This window comes from Mustela nivalis (genome assembly GCF_964662115.1).
Source record: "Mustela nivalis genome assembly, chromosome: X".
In the NCBI taxonomy this organism is placed as follows: domain Eukaryota; kingdom Metazoa; phylum Chordata; class Mammalia; order Carnivora; family Mustelidae; genus Mustela; species Mustela nivalis.
In genome coordinates this window covers 11,195,172-11,217,665 of record NC_139040.1, presented here as the reverse complement: position 1 = coordinate 11,217,665, position 22,494 = coordinate 11,195,172, and the positions used below count along the sequence as shown (strand labels likewise).

The 22,494-nt window shown below is 36.4% G+C and overlaps 1 protein-coding gene across 1 annotated transcript in view; it reads right to left on the bottom strand.

Annotated features, from left to right (window-relative positions):
• Window positions 1-4,020: 4,020 nt before the first annotated feature.
• Window positions 4,021-22,494, bottom strand: part of LOC309856642 (uncharacterized protein) — a gene marked incomplete at its 5' end in the record, with an annotated part of 240,178 nt that continues 221,704 nt past the window's right edge. The window contains one exon of the mRNA XM_082717956.1: window positions 4,021-4,353. The remainder of the gene's footprint in view (window positions 4,354-22,494) is intronic.

Sequence of the window (22,494 nt, the reverse complement as noted above, 5' to 3'; positions counted from 1 at the left end):
CAGAATTTCATTGCTAAAGATAATTAGCCTGTTCTCTCCAACCCTGTAGTGTATTCCTGGTGAAAAATCACTTGCCTCTAAATCTCAGCCCTTTTTTCTCCTTCCGGAGGCACTTCTCCCCAGTGAGGCCAGAGGAGTTATGCTAAGAATAGTCGTAGCCAGAAAAGAAAGGGCTGTTAAAGTCCTTTTTCAGGTATGACCAATGGGTAGCATGTGGTCAAGAATACACCCTCTGAGCCAGGTGCCAAATTCCACCCTATGCTGCATTCCTAATCTTGGTTCTCTATTTTTTAGAGAATGCTAATTTTAGGTGTTTAATAATTTGGGGGGAATCCATGCATTTATAACTTATTTATAACAGAAAGGAAAGTCTAGGCACTTTGAAGAGGATGCTTATTTATTTCATTTTATATTCTGCACACCTTAGCTTCTGATTCTGATTGCATTTTCATGGGACTTTGGAAGCGGATGTTGTTTTCCCAGCTGCACACTTAAGCCTCCTTTGGCAGCTTCTCTACCTCAGTACAGTTTGCCCATATTTATGACTGCTTTTCTCTCCCTTGTGCTCCTTACCTTGCCACTAAATTGTGCGTGTGGGTGAGAAGATCCATGCTTAAGATGACAAATAATGGGGGATTTATTTTTTAGCTGAAAGATCATTCTCAGATAAATCTTCGGTTCTTTATCATGGCCATGTTGATTAATTAACTGCAGTGATCCATTTTCTCACTTATTTTTATTTTATTGCAAAAACAATGTAACAGTGCTAACACAACTTGAAAAGGAAAAAAAAAAAAACCCACTCTCAATCCCATTATCCAAAACAATGTTTTCTTTTTTGCATATTCTCTTCCAAGTAATTCCCACAAGCATATATCTTTTTAGATAGCTGTTAAGCACTGTGCACATACAACTGTGTATTCTGCTTTTTATACTATGTATTATGTTTTAAACTTTTTTGGCAAATTGGTAGATATATTTAACAACTGTAAGAATTTCATGGAATAAAAGGCATACAATATACTTATCTACTCCCTTTTTAATTAATTAATTGATTAATTTGACAGACAGAGATCACAAGTAGGCAGAGAAGCAGGCAGAGAGAGGAGGAAGCAGGCTCCACGCTGAGCAGAGAGCCCGATGTACGGCTCGATCCCAGGACCCTGGGATCATGACCTGAGCCGAAGGCAGAGGCTTAACCCACTGAGCCACCCAGGCGCCCCCAGCTGCTCCCTTTTGATTAATAAAATCTTTTCCTCTCTTTTTTCTTTTCCTCTCTCCTCCTTGTCCTCCTCCTACTTCCCCTCTTCCTCCTTAACTTCTTCCCCCTAGTTCTTTTCCTTCTTCTCCACCTCCTCCTGCATATCCTTCCTGCTCCTCCTTGCTATTATAGGTAAAAGGAAAAGCATCTTTGCATATGCATATATATATTTATAGTAAGTCATAATTCACATATATATGTATATGTATATATATCTCCATCCCTATATATACTCCTTTTGCAGAAAGCATAAATATTGTTTTTTTCCCTTAGAGATGAATGCACTATGAGAGATTCCTATAAGAGAAAAAGAAACTTGAATTTTATAACAGTCACCTAGGTACAAAAACAATAGGAGTGCATAAAAAATTAACTAGAAATTCTGAAGTAAGTAATGGAATATAGTTATTGAATTATTTGACATTTTAAGAGTTTCTTTAAAATAGTCCATATGATAAATGGAACATCACAACTGAAACAAACTGTATTTGAAACACATTCACCTGCCAACGTATATGAGCACTATCTAAGTGTTGACCTATCTAAAACACTCTATAAAATACAGTTTTCAAAGGATATAAAACCTATTTTTAAAACATCATTAATAAACTGTCAAAAGAACATGCTGTAAAATGAATACAGTTTATTGAAAGATGCATGAAACATATTTTATCTTATATGCTCTAAACAGAAGCATAATCAGGTGTTAAGATGTAAGCTTCTCTTTCATAAGAAGTTCCTAGCTTCTCTGTTTTAGCCTTTTAGCTTTGAATTTTGAAGGCTTCTTTGTAGTTTCTTCTGAAACTTTTCACCAACCCTTCAGGGAAGCTCTGACAGAGTATGTGGCATGGAATGAGCAATGGTTACATGCAATGTTAAAGGAAAGAAAAACAAAAACAGAAACAATTCCCAAACAACTTTTTCTATTGAAGTTTCAGAAAAAGCTTCAAACGTTCCCAGAAAGGATTAAACTTGCCCCTGATGATTTCTTGTTTCTTCTTCCTTTTCAAAATAGACTCAGAAGTTTCACTGCAAATGGCTTCTTCATTAACAATATTCTTCCCAATTCCTCGTCTGTCATTAAACTCAGCAGAGCTTCTCTCATAATCATCGTGTCATATGCTCCTGTCTGTGTTATAACTTCAAAACTGATTTAAAAATGACACGTTCTCCATTTACAACATCCACCATCTACAAAGACTCTGTAACCAAAAGCATGCCTCGGGATGGCTGAAAACTCCAAGGGGATGGTCGAGTGGCAATTGCTAGGGCAATTTTTTCTTCACATCAGGCTTCTTCTGTTCCCAATATATTGAACCCCATTCACTGAATTTTAAAATAGTGAAGATTTTTAAAATACATTTAGCCTGACAAATGTGGGGGAACTCTTGTCGTTAGTATCCCCAACTCTTAAATCATTATCATCATCTTTCTTATTTTTGACAGCAACATCCTCACAGTGAAAGAACGAACACCTTTGTGGACCATTTAATGGTTTTTTTTCTTTCGCTCTCCAGTGGTTTAGAATTTATAAAATTTATGTGAAAAGGAGTTCTGGATGTATCATATTAATATGTGCTTGAATTTCTTTTCCTTTTAAAAGTTCTATTCTTTGCATTTCCAGTCATAGTTTAGAGTTTGCTGTTGGATTAACCAAATCTATTTCCTTATCCGTCTGTTTCTTCAAGTTAAGTCCAGAGACTTATCAGGAAACAAAGTATCCTTGGATTTTGTATTCTCTTGAAAACCTGCCTCAAAAACACCTGAAAATTTTAGTTCTGAGTCAAGTTTAAGAGCAATCGAGTATTTTCCTCTAAAGTCAAAGTAATTTTGAATGTCTTTTCTTACAAAAACAATAGAACCATCATTCATTTTCTGCAAATAATGTGTGACTTCAACTCTGATTTCAAAATTTGTCCTAATTAAAAAAATCATGTAGCATTTTCTTAACATGGTCTTTATTAACCTGCAGCCTGTTTTGCTGGGCATTTGCAAAACCTGTTGTCTCCAAGTCAAACAGTGATTGCATTGCTATGGTCAAATCTTTCTGGCTGTCATGCTAAATGACACCTCACTCCTGGAATGCTATTTAATGGGCAATGTCTGGAGGCAGTTTTTTCAAGTGCATTGCAGTCATCTTCCCATAGTTGATTTTTTGGGGTTTTTTTTTTCTTTGGCTCAGTGTAGAGGCTTGTCATTTGTTCAAGGTGTAGCAGCCTTGAAGTCATAGCCTGAGTCAAGGCACTGAATGTAGGCCTTCTCCTGAGAAGAGTGTGGGGCAGGCCTCAGTGCGGAGGCAAAGAAGCATGAAATAGAGGCATGGAGAAGCAGCAGCCCCAAGCTCTGGAGCTCATCTGGAACCCCAGAATGGCCCAACGGGAAGCCAAAGCAGAGATACCTGCTTTAATTAAGGTGGTAACTGACACTCCTTTCTTGGTCCTTTACCCCCTGTTTGCCAGGCCCTGGCCAAATATTTCACTCCAGTTCCCTTTGCCACCTGCCGCCTTGAGGCCTGAGGGAATGAGTGAAGGGGCTGAAGAAGAAAGCTTTCCCATTATGACTTAGTATTCTCCTTTAGCCTACACCTGCCCTCTAGGCTTCCGACCACTTAGAAGATAATTTAATACAAAGGATCAAGTTAGCTTTTCCTAATGCTGCATTTCTAAGCATAAATGTCAGGTGCTCAGAGAGGCCTTTCCTGACCAATAAAAAGGAGAATAAGCCTCTGTTCTGCTGATGAATTCAAGTGTTTTCTGACTCAGTATAGCACAGGAGCCTGGGCTCCGTATTCAAACTGCCTGGGTTTGATTCACAGTTGCTCCATTTCTAAGCTATTTGACCTTCAATGAGTTGCTTAACATAGATGTGTACTAATTTTCTACTGTGCGAAAATGGTGGTCTATTGCAACAGTTGCTGGCACAAACCTGCTCAGTAAATGTCGGTTGTTAGACTAATACTCTCACTGCAGGGTGTACATACACATTTATCGGTCGTTGATGTGTTCGATGTTTCTCTCCCCCACCACAGAATGGGATCTGTGTGTGTTTTGTCAATGCATGCCCATCACATAGCACAGGACCCGTCACAGGGACTAAAAAAAAAAATTTGATGACTTAATTGCATTTACAGTGTTTCAGAGTTGAACAACTGCATTTCCATTGCAACATAATAATAAGTCCATTTAATTATTTACTTTTATGTGCCTTACTTATTTATAGTCAAATTATTTTCTTTTTCAAGTGTTTGTTCTAGAAATGATATCCTAGCCATTATATAAACTACTTACGTGTGTGCCTATATATAGACCCACACATGCATGCACACACATACAATATATAGTGTACATAAATGTTATTTAATACAATAATACAATGAAATAATACAATGAAAACAAATATGCCCACCATCTAATTTAAGAAATAAAAAGTTACCAGTGCATTTGAAGCCTCTTGCATGTCAGTTCCTAGTCTCATATGCCACCTAATACCCACCCCGGGATACTATTCTGAATTGCATATTAATTCTATTTTTACATCACTTGACAGTTACACCACAAATGTCTGTATCTTATTCCTTTCTTCCTCGAACATTTTTTGAGTTTTTGATTTATGTTTTCATTTTTGAAATATAAGCTAATATATATGAGTTAGTTCCCTAGCATCCTCTAAAGGTAAACAATAACTGTTTAAAAATACCACTATGAAGCTATGGACTTAAACATATTTTATGTGTTTTAATCCATCAAAATTATTATTCTGTTTGATGCCCACATTTGTCTACCTTTGGTAAGTAGAAGCCTCTTTAAGTGGGCACCTGGGTTTTTTGGGCACAGCCTCAGGAGTCTTTGACAACTTCTTTGATTTGGGGTATAAGATGCCCAATATTCTTAGCGAAATATAGCACAATATGCACATTTTCCATCTTACATGGAATAATATAATTTTTTCAAACAGTACCTCATTGATGGACACTTGGGTTGTGCCCAGTCCTTTGTTATTATAAATAACATTGCAATGAATAGCCTCGTAGTCACACTATGATCTCATGGTCACAGACTATGTTCACACACAATTTTAGGAACAATCTCTTAAAAAACAGGCCATCTAATACCTTGTAAGCCATTTATAATCTGGCTGGCTATACAGTTAAAATTGGCTTTCTCATGATAGATGACCAGTCCCACTCTTAGTCCTAATAAAAATGGAGAAAACAGGTTAATTGGACTTTCTTGATAGTCAGTAGGATTTGACTGATGCTGTGTACATAGTTTGCTCATTTGCTTTGTTTATTCAAGATTCTTTTCATCTGGGCTAATGGAGTTGACCTTGAAGCTGAAGTGTGCCTTTAATACTGCTGGGGAACTTGAAGGAAAAGGCATATGGAATGCTGTTACCGGATAATCTATATACCCTGCACAGGGTATGGTTTTCTGAGGGAGAATCAAGTCCCACAGCCAGCATGTAAATAAATTTTTAAAAAATAGCTCTTCTTAGGCACTTCAGAAATGAACCCTACTTGTTTTCTCTCCCCTCATTTCTCTTGCTTCTACTCTTCTCAACTCTCCCAATGGTTGACACTTGATATTACCACTTCTTCCTCACTCATTCACTCAACAAATATTTATTACATTAATTTCTCTATATTTCCCTGTTGGGATATTATTTCCACTCAGGGTCCATGTAATTTTTTTGCAGAAAATTCTTACATTTTTATCTCAATCAAAGTTCACTTTGGATACAGAATGTTTGTCACTGCATTGTTAAGGCAGCTCCCCTACACCTCCTTAAGACAGACATCAAACTCAGAATCTCTGTGCAAAACAATGAAACAGAACCACTTTCATACCATATACAAAACCAAACTCAGAATGGATTAAAGACCTATATGTGAGACCTGAAACCACAAAATTACTAGAAGAAAACATAGGCAGTAATTTGTCATTGGGCATAGCAACATTTTTCTAGATATGTCTCCTCAGGCAAAGGAACAGAAAGCAAAAATAAACTGTTGAGACCACATCAAAATAAAAAGATTTTTCACAGTGAAGGAAACCTTCAACAAAATGACAAGGCAACCTACCACATGGAAAAAGAGATTGCAAATGATATATTGATAAGGGGAGTTAATAACCAAAATATATAAATAACTTATACAACTTATACAACTCAACACCAAAAAAAAAAAAAAAAAAAAAACCACCAAAAACCAAAAACTAAAACCAGAAACAAAAAAACCCAAGTGCTCTGATTAATAAATAGATAGAGGACATGAGCAGACATTTTCCCAAAGAAGACATACAGATGGCCAATAGATACATGAGAAGGTGCTCAATATCACTCATTATCAGGGAAATACAAATGAAAACTACATGGAAAGATCACCTCAACCCAGTATGAATGGCCAAAATTAACAACACATGAAACAACACCTGTTGGCAAGGATGTAGAGAAAGGGGAACCTCTTACATTTTTGGTGGGAATGCAAACGGGTGCAGTCACTCTGGAAAACAGTATGGATGGTCCTGAAGAAGCTAAAAATGAACTACCCAGCAATTCAGCAATTGCTCTACCAGGTGTTTACCCAAAGGATAAAAAATATCATGATTTGAGGGAATCCATGTGGTCCAATGTGTATCACAGCATTACCAACAATAACCAAATTATGGAAAGAGCTCAATATCACTCAGCATGAGGGAAATGCACAAAACCACAATGAGATATCACCCTACACCCATCAGAATGACTTGAATCAAAAAGACAAGAAATAACAAGTGTTGGTGAGGGTGTGGAGAAAAAGAAACTCTTGTGCACTGTTGGTGGGAATGCAAATTGGTGTAGCCACTGTGGAAAACAGTATGGAAATTTCCCCAAAAATTTAAAATAGAATTATCATATGGTCCAGTAATTCCATTACTGAGTATTAACCCAAAGAAAATAAAAATACGAACTTGAAAAGATATGTGCACTCCTATGATTATTGCAGCATTATTTACAATATCTCAGATATGGAAGCAGCTCAAGTGTCCATCAATAGATGAATGGATAAAGAAGAGGTAATATACATATGCAATGGAATATTACTCAGCCATAAAAAGAATGGAAACTTGCTGTTTGCAACATCATGGATGGATCTAGAGCATATAATGCTAAGTGAAATAAGCCAGTCAGAGAAAGACAAATATCGTATGACTTCATTCACATGTGGGATTTAAGAAACAAAACAAACAAAAAAGAGGCAAACAGAAAAACAGACTTTCAAATACAGAGAACAAATTGGTGACTGCCAGAGGGAAGTAGGTAAGGGGAGGGGTAAAATAGATAAAGAGGACTAAGAGTACGCTTACTATGATGAGCACTGAATAATGTACTTTTAAAAAATGCAGTCTGCATTACTGCCTACTAGGAAATGGCTTTTCTCTTATTTGTGTCAATTTGTAATCTTCATCGATCTCTCTCCATCTGACATTCGGTATCTTCCCCAAATCTTGCCAAGTGCTAATTCTTTTATTTAGATTATTTGCTGCACTACAGTGATGGCAGAAATATTTTTTTTACCTCCTTTGAGTGGGAAAAGCAAGATCAGCTTGCTCTTGCTGGCACTCTTCTTAGAGACCAAGTGTTTACTTATGGCACAGTTTTAGGTATAGGCAGCCTGCTCTCCCCATTGGATGAGAGAGATCTGATCTTTGACAGTACCTATCTGAATTCCATGTTACTATGCTTTGCCTATGAAAACCATTATATCAATGAGAATTTCCCCTTTATTTCTTGAAATCAGTCCCCTGGAAAATAGAAAACAATTATCTCAGAGGATAGTTAGAAGAGAGATACTTCCTAGCTAATTACTTAGACAAAAATATAAAAATATTGCTCCTGACTGGATCAGTTGGTAAAGCATGTGACTTTTCATCTTAGGGCTGTAAGTTCAAGCCCCACGTTGAGTGTCCAGATCACTTAAAATAAAATAAAATAAAATAAAATAAAATAAAATAAAATCCTTTTAAAAAAACTTTCCTGAAATTACGCATACTCAAGTCCCTTTATATGAAATGAGTTAGTTATACAGTTGTATGAAAACATATGAAAGAATAATTATGGAAACATAGGAAATAATAAAACTCACTGGTAAAGGTAAGTATAAGTGAAATTCAGACTGTTAAGAATAAAGTGATAGCACATAAATCGATTCTGATTCTAGTATAAAAGCTGGAAAAAGTATTAAAAAATAAGCATAACTATAATAATTTGTTAATGGATAGACAATATAGAAAGGCATAAATTGTGACATCAGTAACATAAAGTGTGTGTGGGGGGGAATAAAGTACAGAATTTTAATATGTATTTGAAGTTTTTATTATCAGCTTAAATTAATATTATAGTTAAACTTTTTTTTTTATTTAAGCCTCATGGTAAACACAAATAAAGAATCTGTAATAGATATACAAAATAAAGGAATCAGAGCATACTCTAACAAAAAATCATCAGATTACAAAAGAAGATATTAAGAGGTGAAGAAAGAAACAAAGGAATTACAAAACAGCTAGACAGCAATTAACAAAATGGCAATGTCTTCACCTATCAGTAATTATGTTAAATGTAAACAGATTAAATTTCCCCAAACAAAAGACATAATGTGCATGAATAAATTTTAAAAAAGAAGATATATCCATACATTTCCTATACTCAGTTAGTTTTAAGGACACATACAGACTAAAAATGAAGGGTTGGATGAAGATATTCCATGTAAATAATAACCAGAAGAGAAATGGAGTGGCTATTCTTATATCAGACAAAATAGACTTTAAATAAAACACTAACAGGAGACAAAGAAGGATATTATACAATGATAAAGGGATCAAATAATCAAGATGATATAAAATTATAGATATGTATGTACTCAATATTTGAGCACCTAAATATATAAAGCAAATATTAAAAGATATGAAGGGGAGAAATAGCAGCAATATATTAATAGTAGGGGTCTTCAACACCTCATCTTCAACAATGGATAGACTGTCCAGACAGAAAAACAAAAAAGAAACACTAGAGTTGAACAACATTACTGACAAAATGAACCTAATGATCATTTACAGAGTATTGCATTCAACCTTAGCAGAATACTCAGTCTTCTCAAAGCATATGGAATAATATCCAGGAGAGGTATTTAAGGTCACAGAATAAGTCTTAACAATTTAGGAAGACAAATCATATCAAGAATCTTTTCTAATCACAGTGGTATGAAATTGGAAAATTCACAAATATGTGGAAATTAAAGAACATACTTGTAAGCATTCAGTGGGTCAAAGAAATAAAAAAATCTCAAAACATAAAATGGAAACACAATATACCAAAGAGGGATGCATGTTCCCATATTAAGAAAGGAGAAAGATCTTAAGTAAGCAACCTAACTTTACACCTCAAGGAACTAAAAAAATTTTTTTTTAATTTAAAAATAAAAAAAAAAAAAGGACAAACTAAGCCTTAAAATAGAAAGAAAGAAAGAAAGAAAGAAAGAAAGAAAGAAAGAAAGAAAGAAAGAAAGAAAGAAATGAAGTAAAGACTGGAAACAAATGAAAAAATTCAATGAAACTAAGAGTTTTTTTTTTTTTCCTTTTGAAAGATCAACAAAATTGACAATATTTTATTCAGACTAAGGAAAAAAAGACAGGACTCAAAGAAATAAAAGTATAAATAAAGAAACATTGCATCTAATGCCATAGATTCTGTTTAGAAACAGAAAGGATTATAAAAGACTACTATGGCACTACTATATGGCACCTGGGTGGCTTAGTCCATGATCTTAGTTCATAGCTTAGTTATGATCTTGGGGTCCTAGGATTGAGACCTGTGGTGGGCTCTGCACTCAGCACAGAATCTATGTGGGGTTCTCTCTTCCTCTCCCACTGCCCCTTCCCCTGCTCATGCTCTCTTTTTCTAAAATAAATAAACATATTATTTAAAGTAAAAAGTCCACTATGAACAATGATATACTATAAAATTAGATAACCTAGAAGAAATGAATAAATTACTAGGAATATATAACCTGAGTCATAAATAAGTAGAAAGTCTGAACAACCCAATAACCTATGAGGAGAATTAATCAGCAATAAAAAACCTACCAATGTGTATAAAAGACCAGGAGCAGATGGCTTCACTAGTGAATTTTACTAAATATTTAAGTAAAATTCATGTCAATCCTTCACAAACTCATCCAAAAAATTGAAGAGGAGGGAAAAATTTCAAAATTTTATAAGACCAGTATTGGGCTCATACCAAGGACAGACAAGGCACTATAAAACAAGAAAATTGCAGACCAATATCCCTAATGAGCATAGATGCAAATGTTGTCAACAAAATACTAGCAAACTGAATTCAATAGTATATTTCAAGGGTCATATGTCATGATCAAGTGAGATTTATCTCTAGGATGGAAGGATGTTTCAAAATATGCAAATCAATAAGTGTGATATACCAAATTAACAGAATGAAGGATAAAAACACAATTATCTCAATATTAGAGAAAGAAACATTTGACAAAATACAACACAACATCCTATCATGATAAGATTCTCAACAAATTAGGTGTGGAAGGAAAGTGTCTCAACATAATATAGATCACATATTACAAGCCCAGAGCTAACATTATACTCAATGGTGAAAAGCTGAAAGTTCTTCCTGTAAGATCAAGAACAAGTCAATGATCTCCATTATTGCCACTTGTACTCAACACAGTACTAGCCAGATCAAATAGGGAGGAAAATGAATAAAAGACATCCAACTCAGAAAGGAAGAAGTAAGATTATCTTTGTTTGCAGGTTACAGGATCTTATAAACAGAAAACCCTAAAGACACCACCAAAATTTGTTTGAACTAATAATTCAAAGTTGTAGGATACAAAATCAACATACAAAAATCAGTTGCATTTCTATACACTATCAATGAACTAGCCAAAAATGAAATTAAGAAAACAATCCTACTTACCAAAGCACTGAAAACAATAAAATATTAGGAATAAATTTAACCAAGGGGTTAAAGATGTATACACTGATAATTATAGCACATTAATGAAAGAAATTAAATAAGACACAACTAAATGGAAAGATGATACCCCATGTACATGAATTAGAAGAATTAATATTTTTAAAATGTCCATGTTACCCAAAGCAATCTATGGAGTCAATGAAATCCCTATCGAATTCCAATGACATTTTTCTTCTTCTTTTTTTTTTTAAGGTTGTATTTACTTATTTGACAGACAAGAGATCACAAGTAGGCAGAGAGGCAGGCAGAGAGAGAGGGGGGAGGTAGGCTCCCTGCTGAGCAGAGCACCAGATGCAGGGCTGGATCCCAGGACTCTGGGATCATGACCTGAGTCGAAGGCAGAGGTTTTAACCCACTGAGCCATCCAGATGCTCCAAAGGCATTTTTCGTAGAAATAGAAAAAACAATCCTAAAATTCATATGGATCCACAAAAGACCCTCAATAGCCAAAGAAATCTTGAGTAAGAAAAACAAAACTGGAGGCATCACACTGTTTGATTTGATTTTTGTTTTATACCATCTCTCTCTTTTACTTAATTTAATTTCAGAATACTTAACATATAATATTGTATTAGTTTCAGGTGTATAATATAGTGATTCAACAATTCTATATATTATTCAGTGCTTATCGTGGTAAGTATACTTTTAATCCCTTCATCTATTTCACTCATCCCTCCACCAGCCCTCCCCCATCAGATTGTTCTTGATAGTCAAGAGTCTGTTTTTTGGTTTGTCTCCTTTTTCCTTTGTTTTGTTTCTTAAATTCAACAGAAAAGTGAAATCATATGGTATTTCTCTTTCTCTGACTAATAATTCACTTAGCATAACTTGATGTTTCTTGTGTTTTTGATTTTAGCCATTCTGACAGGGGTGAGGTGGTATCTCATTGCAGTTTTGATTTGAATTTCTTTGATGATGAATGATGTTGAGCATCTTTTCTTGTGTCTCTTGGCTCCATTTATGTGTTTTCTTTGGAGGAATGTCTGTTCATGTCTTCATGCCATTGTTTAATTGGATGATTTTGTTCTTTTTGGTATTGAGTTGTATAAGTTCTTTATATATTTTGGATACTAACCCTTTATCAGATATGTCATTTGCAAATACCTTTTCCCAAATGTTAGACTGTCTTTTAGTTTAGTGGATTGTTTGTTGGGTTAGCAAGGTTTGAGCAGATCTGCTGTTGGTGGGGACAGATCCCCAGAAAAGTGAAGGGGTGGGTTGCACTGTTAGCAAACTAGGTGGAGAATATTCGTGCTGTTGTAGTTCCTTCAGATGTCTGTGTATCTAGCTTTGGTGGAGGAGGAGAGAAATGGTGTGTGCCAGCTCTTTTGTTCATGAAAATCTTTACCAAAGATCCCTGCCCCTTTAGCACATGCTCTGAGCTTAGTAAATAAATCTCTTTTCTGTATACCCCAGGTATTTTTCAAACTGATGCTTATATGCTTTATCTTAGCAGGGCTGTTTGTTGTGCTTTCTCTTTAAGGGCAGGGACTCAATTCCATATTGCCCTCAGGCTCTCCCAGAGATGAGTGGCTGGTTTTTGGTTTTAGTTATTAAGCCCCACCGATTTTAAGAACTTGCTAAGGTAGGCTCCTTGGGTTTTGAAGGCCAAATGTTAGGGGGATTTATCTTTCCAGTGCGGGTACTCCATACCTGGTGTGCCTGGGGTGACTGGGGCGTGATTTGCTCCCTTCCCCTCTTTGTGCCCTCAGTGTCCCTCTTTCCTGTGGACTTTCCCATGAGTTGGTTTGGCTCCTGACCACATCTCTGCCCTTCCTACCCTCTTCTATGTGGCCTCTTCTCTATATTTATCTGTAGAGAGTCTGTTCTGCCAGTGTTCTAGTCATTTTCTAGTTTATTTACTCTGATGTGGGTGTTATCTAGGTGTATCCATGGGATGATGTGAGCCTAGGATCCTTCTACTCTGTTCTCTTTCCCTAAAGCCCACACTGTTTAATTTTAAAATATACTATAAGGCAATAATAACTTAAATAATATGGTACTAGCATAAAAACAGACACAGAGACCAATGGATCAGAATAGAAAGTTCAGAAAGAACTCCACACATTTTAAGTGAACTGATCTTCAACATAGCTCCCAAGAACATACAATGGGGAAAGGACTACTCTTCAAAAAATGGTTTGGGAAATTTGTAAATCTACATGCAGAAGGATCAAATTGGACTCTTATCTCACACCATATACACAAATAAAGTCAGTCAAGACAGATTAAAGACTTAAATGTTAAGACCTGAAAACCACTTGAAGAAAATATAGAGATAAAGCTCCTTGACACTGATCTGGGCAATGATTTTTGGATATGACTCTAAAAGCACAGACAAGTACAAAAGTAGACAAATGGAATTGCATCACACTAAAAAGCTTTTTCACAGCAAAGGAAACAGTCAAGAGTGAAGAAACAATCTAGGATAAAATATTCCCAAACCACATATAAAATAAGGGATTGACATCCAAAATACACAAGGAACTCAACAGTACCAAAAAGAGGAGAAAGAAAGAGAGAGAGAGAGAGAGAGAAAGAAAGAAAGAAAGAAAGAAAGAAAGAAAGAAAGAAAGAAAGAAAGAAAGAAAGAAAGAAAGATGGATCCCAATTAAAAAAGGAGCAGTGGAACTGACAAGACATTTCTCCAAGAAGACATAGAAATGGCCCACAGGTATATGAAAAAGTGCGAATTATCTTTCATCATTAGGGAAATGCAAACTAAAACCACAATGAAATATCATCTTACATTTATTAGAATGGCTACTATCTAAAAGATAAAAGGTAAGTGTTGTCAAGGATGTGGTGAAAAGGTAGTAGGCCAGGTGCCAGGAGCAGAGGGATGAAAGAATTAGGGCTCTAACACCTGTCAGAATGGCTAAAATCAAAACCACAAGAAATAACAAGTATTGGTGAGGATGTGGAGAAAAAGGAACACTGTACACTGTTAGCGGGAATGTGAATTGGTATAGCCACTATGGAAAACAGCATGGAGGTTCATCAAAAAATTAAAAATCTAACTACCATATGATCCACAATCCTACTTCTGGGTGTACACTGAAAGAAACAAAAGTTGTATTTCAAAGAGGTATCTGTGGTCTGGATGTTCATTGCAGCATTATTCACAGTAACCAAGATATGAAAATAACCTAAGTGCCCATTGAAGAATGAATGGAAGGAGAAAACATGCTACAGATATGCAATAGAATATTATTTATTCACAAAAATGAAGGAAATCCTTCCATTTGTGACATGAATGAACCCGGAGAACATTATGCTAAAAGAAATAAGGCAGACACAGAAAGACAAATACTCCTTGGTCTTACTTAAATGTAGAATTTGAAAAAGTGGAACCCTTAAAACCATAGAATAAAGGTTACTTGGGGCTGGAGGCTGGAAAATGTGAGGAAACATTGATCAAATGGTACAAAGTTTCAAATATGCAGAATGAATAAATTATGGAGATGAAATGTACAGTATGGTGACTCCAGTAAACAAAACTATATTTTGTACTTGGAATTTGCTAAGAGAGCAGGTAATTGTTTTCACCAAAAACGTAAACTATATGAGGTGACTGACATATTAATTAGCTTGACTGTGGTGAACATTTTATAATGTATACATGTATTGAAAGGTCATGTTGTATACCTTAAATATGTACAGTTTTTGTCGATTGTCACTCAAGCTAGGAAAAAACCTAAATCCCATGATTTTTAACATTATAGTACACTGATTCCCTAAAGTCATTTGGGCATGTGTTCCGTTGCTATTCTAGATGCTAAGCAAGATCTAAGTGGTAATAAGTGTTAGATGAATTGATTGTTTGCCTTTTACAAGAAGGGCATGCTCAGATTCAGAGCAGGGTTTTCTTAAGCAATTTGTTTCTGGGTAAATTACCCAAATCTACATTGAGAAGGTTGCAAGGCTAGGGCTGGGTTTTGCACCAGTGCTTTCTAGCTTGCAAAATTACTTTCCAATATTACACTTTCAGTCTGGCTCTGAGGCTTGATTCCCTTAAATGGCCTGACATGTAAGGTCATCTCCAAGTAAATCAGCTCTGCTTTTTGACTTTCATTTCTTCTTTCCCAATAAGGTAGAGGTCTTACACACATACGCCTTACTGGACTAAACTATACAAAGCCAAAGGAATATTGTTTATTGAAGAAAAGGGACACTATCACAAACTTTACTTCTCTGTTACAGAAACATCTAAGTTTTGAAGGTCAATCAAATCCAAATGCTGTGACACATATAGACACATATTCACACATATTCACACTTTAGTTTCTTCACTTGTAAAGTGTATACAAAGTTTCTTATAAAGTACTTAATTTATTTATTCATCCATATTTACTGTTGATTCACAAGCCCTTGGGGTGACCCTATTTTAGTTTGTGTGGTCTGCTGCCACAAAGTACCATGCCACAAACTGTGTGGTTTAGAACAACAGAAATGCACTCCCTCAGTTCTGGAGGCTAGAAGTTCCAAAATCAAGGTGTCAACAGAACTGTACTGCTTCTAAAGGTGCTAGGGGAGGATCCTTCTTTGCTTTTTTTCTAGTTTCTGGTGGTTGGCTGATAATCTTTGCCATTCTTGGCTTGTAGATTTATCACTGCAATCCCACATCTGCACACGCTCTTCTCCCTGTGTGTCTTCACAGGGTCTTCTCTGTGTATATCTCTTTCTGTGTCCCAATTTCTCCTTTGGGTAAGAACACCGGTCATATTGGATTAGGGATCACTCTAATGATCTCATTTTTTTTTTTTTTAAGATTTTATTTATTTGTCAGAGAGAGAGCGCGAGCGAAAGTGAGCACAGGCAGACAGAGTGGAAGGCAGAGTCAGAGGGAGAAGCAGGCTCCCTGCAGAGCAAGGAGCCCGATGTGGGACTCGATCCCAGGACGCTGGGATCATGACCTGAGCCGAAGGCAGCTGCTTAACCAACTGAGCCACCCAGGCGTCCCTAATGATCTCATTTTTGATTACCTCTCTGAAGACTCTGTTTCGAAATAAGGCTACATTCTGAGGAGTTAGGACTTCAACCTACCGTTTTTGGGGATACAAATCAACCTATAATAAATGCTAAGATGAATAAAAACAGTCCTTGATGTCAAAGTGATTTCTACTTAGTAGGGGAGATAAGCTGTACAGAAATAAGTATTCTACAAAGCATCAGGCAAGGGTTTTAAGTGAATGACCATGCCAGCTCTGAGGAGAGAGACCACTTTGAATGGGCAGAATATGGAAGGAATAGGATTTGATGTTCCTGTTATCTAACACAAAGGACAATTTCCAGTGTACATCAGGAACTATTTTTAAATAGGTTGCAATAAATTATTTTTGTGTTCATTCAATAGCTGTCATATTTCTGAACACCCCTCTTCCCACAACAGTCCCTCTCTAGCCTCCTTATCCTGCCTTGGTTTTCATACTACTACACATAATCTGACATATTTTCAGATGTTCATTGTTCACTCAGATTTTCATTCCATTCACATCATTTCAGATGTTCATTCAGATTTTCCTGTGTTCATTGTTTATCTTCCCCTAGCAAAAGGTAAGCTATTTGAAAATAGGACCTTTGTTCATCTTATCTATCTCTGTATTCCTAGTGACCAGACCAGGGTCTTATATGTAGTAGATACTCAATAAATACTTGATCAACAAATGAACAAATGAATTATCCAGCACATAGCTTGAAATATCTTGTTAGATTTTTTTTTTTTTTTACTTCCTTTTCCTGAAAAGGATCAGACAAGGCAAGTGGCCTTGGGGCCGAGCAATCACCTCTAGCGGTGAGAGAATCTTCTTGCAGTGTACCAGTTTAAGGGATTGAAATGAGGCATGCTAAGTAACTAAGATTCCAAAGAATGTGCAGGGCCCTTCCATGGTGGCCAGGAGCTCCATGTCAGGTAAGAAGAGAAACAGAAATTGGCTGGCAGGACTAATTTATGTAATTCCATTCCATTTTCCTTTTGGCTCTTCTTCGTGAGTTAACAGCCTATGCAGCCACCCCCTGCAATTTCCACAGCATGACAGTCAGGAGGAATCCTGTGGCCAGAAAGCATTGCAGTACAACGCAAATGGAGGGGTTCAGCAGAACTGCAGTGTCTGTTCTTTCATTTCACAAACAGACAATGGCACAATTACAAGCAATTACTTATTAGATGTTTGAAAACTATTGTAAAAAGCCAGCACCGTTTGCCAAAAGTAATTTAATGAAATTGAGCATAATTGCACCCTGAACTGAAGTTTTCTGATTTGCCCACATTTAGATGACTCCACAGAAATTATTTAGCAAATGAATGAATAAAAACACATAGACAAATCCCTGCGCAATTGATGGAACTGCATGACATCAATATTGAAGGCCACATTATCATGCTTAGCGAAATAAGTCAAGCAGAGAAAGACAACTATCATATGATCTCCCTGATATGAGGAAGTGGTGATGCAACATGGAGGCTTAAGTGGGTAGGAGAAGAATCAATGAAACAAGATGGGATTGGGAGGGAGACAAACCATAAGTGACTCTTAATCTCACAAAACAAACTGAGGGTTGCTGGGGGGAGGGGGTTTGGGAGAAGGGGGTGGGATTATGGACATTGGGGAGGGTATGTGCTTTGGTGAGTGCTGTGAAGTGTGTAAACCTGGTGATTCACAGACCTGTACCCCTGGGGATAAAAATATATGTTTATAAAAAATAAAAAAAAAAAAAATAAAAATAAAAATATTGAAGGCCACAGATCTTTAAATGACTTGAAATGAGATTTTTGACAAGTGGATAGGAAATAAGCTCATATATGCTTGATAGAATGTAAAACACTATTACAAAGGAACATAAGATATATTAAGGTTCAAGAATCCATTTGCTATTTTGATTGGAAATGAGTAACAGTTATAAATTTCATGTTCATTAATGGCATTTTTAAAAATAATAAATATGGGGTGCCTGGGTGGCTCAGTGGGTTAAGCTGCTGCCTTCGGCTCGGGTCATGATTTCAGGGTCCTGGGATCGAGCCCCACATCAGGCTCTCTGCTCAGCAGGGAGTCTACTTCCCTCTCTTTCTCTCTGCCTGCATCTCTGCCTACTTGTGATCTCTGTCAAATAAATAAATAAAATCTTTAAAAAAATAAATATGACACCAATAAGACAAGTTTTTACCAATTTGGGTGAGGGGAGTTTAAATTTGTTAAAACTCTAATTTAGAAGATGGCTTTTTAAAAAAAGAGTTTCTTGGGGTGCCTGCGTGGCTCAGTGGGTTAAAGCCTCTGCCTTCAACTCAGGTCATGATCTCAGGGTCCTGGGATCGAGCCCCACATTAGGCTCCCTCCTCAGTGGGGAGCCTGCTTCTCCTTCTCCCTCTGCCTGCTGCTCTGCCTACTTCTCCAGTCTCTTACTCTGTCAAATAAATAAATAAAAATATTTTTAAAAAGCGAGTTTCTTTACTTTTTCATATACATAGTAGTTACATTGGCCAACTATATTGTCTTGTCCTATAGGGTCCAGTATTTTCTGTGAATTGATGAGAATGGATCTGAATTATTTGTAAATTGATGCTTAATTATAGTAGGTTCTCTGATGAGGTTTGAACATTACATCTCATGTTTGTTTACTGATAAGCTATTGGTTTAGCAGTCCTATCTCTATGTGTCTTATTTTTCTTTTTACCAAATGACTTTATCAGTATATGCTTGTATATTTACTTTTTAAAAGATTTTATTTATTTGTTAGAGAGAGAGAGAGCACAGGAAAATGAGCAAGGGGAGGGGCAGGAGAGGGACAAGCAGGCTCCCTGCTGAGCAGGGAGTCCAACATGGGGCTTGGGGCTCAATCCCAGGACCCTAAGATTATAAGTGACTGAGCCACCCAGGCACCTCAGTAAAGGCTTGTTTATTTTTAAAAAATCAAGCAATACACAAATACAAAAAGGTAGAAGTCACTTCAAAGTCCATTACCCAAAAACAACCACCATTAACATTCGCGAACATCATTCCATCATTCCGTCATTCCATCTCTCTATGCAAATATACAACTAGATGACTAGATAGATTCATGAAGTAGTTTTAGAAAATAGGATTATACTGTGTTAATTTTAAATTTAAAAGGAGTACACTGAAGTTAACTTGAATTTAGTAGAAGAAAAAAAAATCAGAGTAAAATTGAAAAGCATTGTCAAGGTTAAGCAAAAAAAAAGTATTATTCTAAAAATATTAAGTTCCTTGGGAGATTTTTTTAGAGAATACTTGTTACTTATTTTTATTTTTCCAAGGCTATTAGCATTTAAATTGACTTCAAAAATCCCAATTCCTATAACTGTTCAGTTTTAACTCTGTTAAAAAGCATTCAGTGCTTTACTATTAGATTTTGGCCACAACCTCTCCATCCCGAAAATTCTGTATTTGGATTAATCTTTTAGGTGACTGGCTGCATCATCTAATTTTTTTCAGGTAGGGCTCATTGTGGCTTTTGAATGCGTGCATGTTTGAAGAAGCTTTTTACCTTTATACACAAAGGACGACTTGATTGGTTATAAAATTATATGCCACTGTTCCCCCCAATCCTCGTGCCAGGATTGCAGAAATGGCTCTGCTATATTCTTGCCCAGAGTATTGTGCTTCCATTTACCATGACTCCTCCATTCATCATTTCTTTGGTTATATTTCATCATCAAGTCATTTTTAAAAATATTTTTATTTTTTATTAATGATTTTTATTAACATATAATGTATTATTAGCCCCAGGGGTACAGGTCTGTGAATTGCCAGGTTTACACACTTCACAGCACTCACCATATCACATACCCTCCCCAATGTCCATAACCATCCTTTCCACAAACCCCTCCCCCTCAACCCCACCACCCTTTCCCTACCCCCACCCCCACAACCCTCAGTTTGTTTTGTGAGATTAAGAGTCTTTTATGGTTTCTCTCCCTCCCTATTCCATTAAGTCATTTTAATAAGGGTTTTGTTTTCCCAAGATCCCTTCATCTTAAATGCTGCTGTGGAGAAGTCTGAGGCCAGCACAATATCTTTATTTCTCTTTTGTAAGTGCTTCCCCCCCACCTTAGGCTGGACGACTGAAGAATATCTGAAGGCAGTAAGTAATGGCTTTTACTTTCAAGAGTTCAGTCTTGACTTTTCTTTAGGCTGTCTATCCATGTCATCAGTCTGATTCTGACCAGATGATGGGTATCAGAAAGAATTTTCAAGTTTTTATTAACTACTTTTTTTCTGTTAAGACTAGCTCTGCAGGTTTTGGTTGAGTCAAATCCCTTGATATATCACTCTAGAATATCAGGACCTTCTTTTTTCCCACTGGCCATGACTTTTTGGAAGTGTTTGGTAGGAGATTATAGCTTTATGTTAATTTTCTGCTGGTAAAGTTACCACCCTTCCCATTTTTATTGTTTAAAAATATTGCTGTCGTTTTTCATTGCATAAAATAATTTTCCTTCATTCTTTGGACTCATCTGAAAGTAGAACACAATATTTGTTTGTCTGATTTTTCCCATCATTTTATTCAAACATACAGCAAAGATGAAAGAATTTTTCAGTTTTTTATTAACATATAATGTATTATTTGTTTCAGGGGTACAGGTCTGTGATTCATCAGTCTTACACAATTCACAACACTCACCATAGCACATACCCTCACCAGTGTCCATCACCCAGCCACCCCATACCTCCCAACTCCCTCCACTCAAGCAACCCTCAGTTTGTTGCCTGAGATTGAATCTCTTATGATTTGTCTCCCTCTCAGATTTTGTCTTGTTTCATTTTTTCCTTTCTTCCACTATGATCCTCTGCCTTGTTTCTCAAATTCTACATATCAGTGAAATCACATTATAATTGTCTTTCTCTGATTGACTTATTTCACTTACCATAATAACCTCTAGGTCCATCCACATCATTGCAAATGGCAAGATTTCAGTTTTGATATTCCATTGTATGTGTGTGTGTGTGTGCGTGTGTGTGTGTGTAGACATTATACATATCTATCTATCTATCTATTTATCATCTATCTATCTCACATCTTCTTTATCCATTCATCTGCTGATGGACATCTAGGCTCTTTCCATAGTTTGGCTACTGTGGACATTGCTGTTATAAACATTCAGGTGCACGTGCCCCTTTGGATCACTACATTTTTATCTTTAGGTTAAATGCCCAGTAGTGTGATTGCTGGGTCATAGGGTGGCTCTATTTTTAACTTCTTGAGGAACCTCTACACTGTTTTCCAGAGAGGTACACCAGCTTGCTTTCCTACCAACAGTATAGGAGGGTTCCCCTTTCTCTGCATCCTCACCAACGCCATTTGTTTCCTGACTTGTTATTTTTAGCCATTCTGACACAAGTGATGTGGTATCTCATTGTGGTTTTGATTTGTACTTCTCTGATGCTGAGTGATATTGAGCACTTTTTCATATGTCTGTTGGCCATTTGGATGTCTTCTTTGCAGAAATGTCTGTTCATGTCTTCTGCCCATTTCTTCATTGGATTCTTTGTTCTTTGGGTGTTGAGTTTGATAAGTTCTTTATAGATTTTGGATACTAGCCCTTTATCTGATATGTCCTTTGTAAATAGCTTCTCCTATTATGTCAGTTGTCTTTTGGTTTTGTTGACTGTTTCCCTTGCTGTGCAAAAAGCTTTTTATCTTGTTGAAGATCTAATAGTTCATTTTTACCCTTGCTTCCCTGGCCTTTGGTGATGTTTCTAGGAAGAAGTTGCTGTGGCTGAGGTTGAAGAGGTTGCTGCCTGTGTTCTCCTCAAGGATTTTGATGGATTCCTGTCTCACATTTAGCTCTTTCATCCATTTTTAGTCTATTTTTGTGTAAGGAAATTGTCTAGTTTCATTCTTCATGTGGCTGTCCAATTTTCCCAACACCATTTGTTGAAGAGACTGTCTTTTTTCCACTGGACATTCATTACTGCTTTGTCAAAGATTAGTTGACCATTGCGGGGTTCTCTAGTCTGTTCCATTGATCTATGGGTTGGTTTTGTGCCAGTACCATGCTGTCTTGATGATGACAGCTTTGTAATAGAGCTTGAAGTCTGGAATTGTGAAGCCACCAGCTTTACTTTTCTTTTTCAACATTCCTCTGGTTATTTGAGGTCTTTTCTGGTTCCATATGAATTTTAGGATTATTTGTTCAATTTCTTTGAAAAAAACCTGATGGTATTTTGACAGGG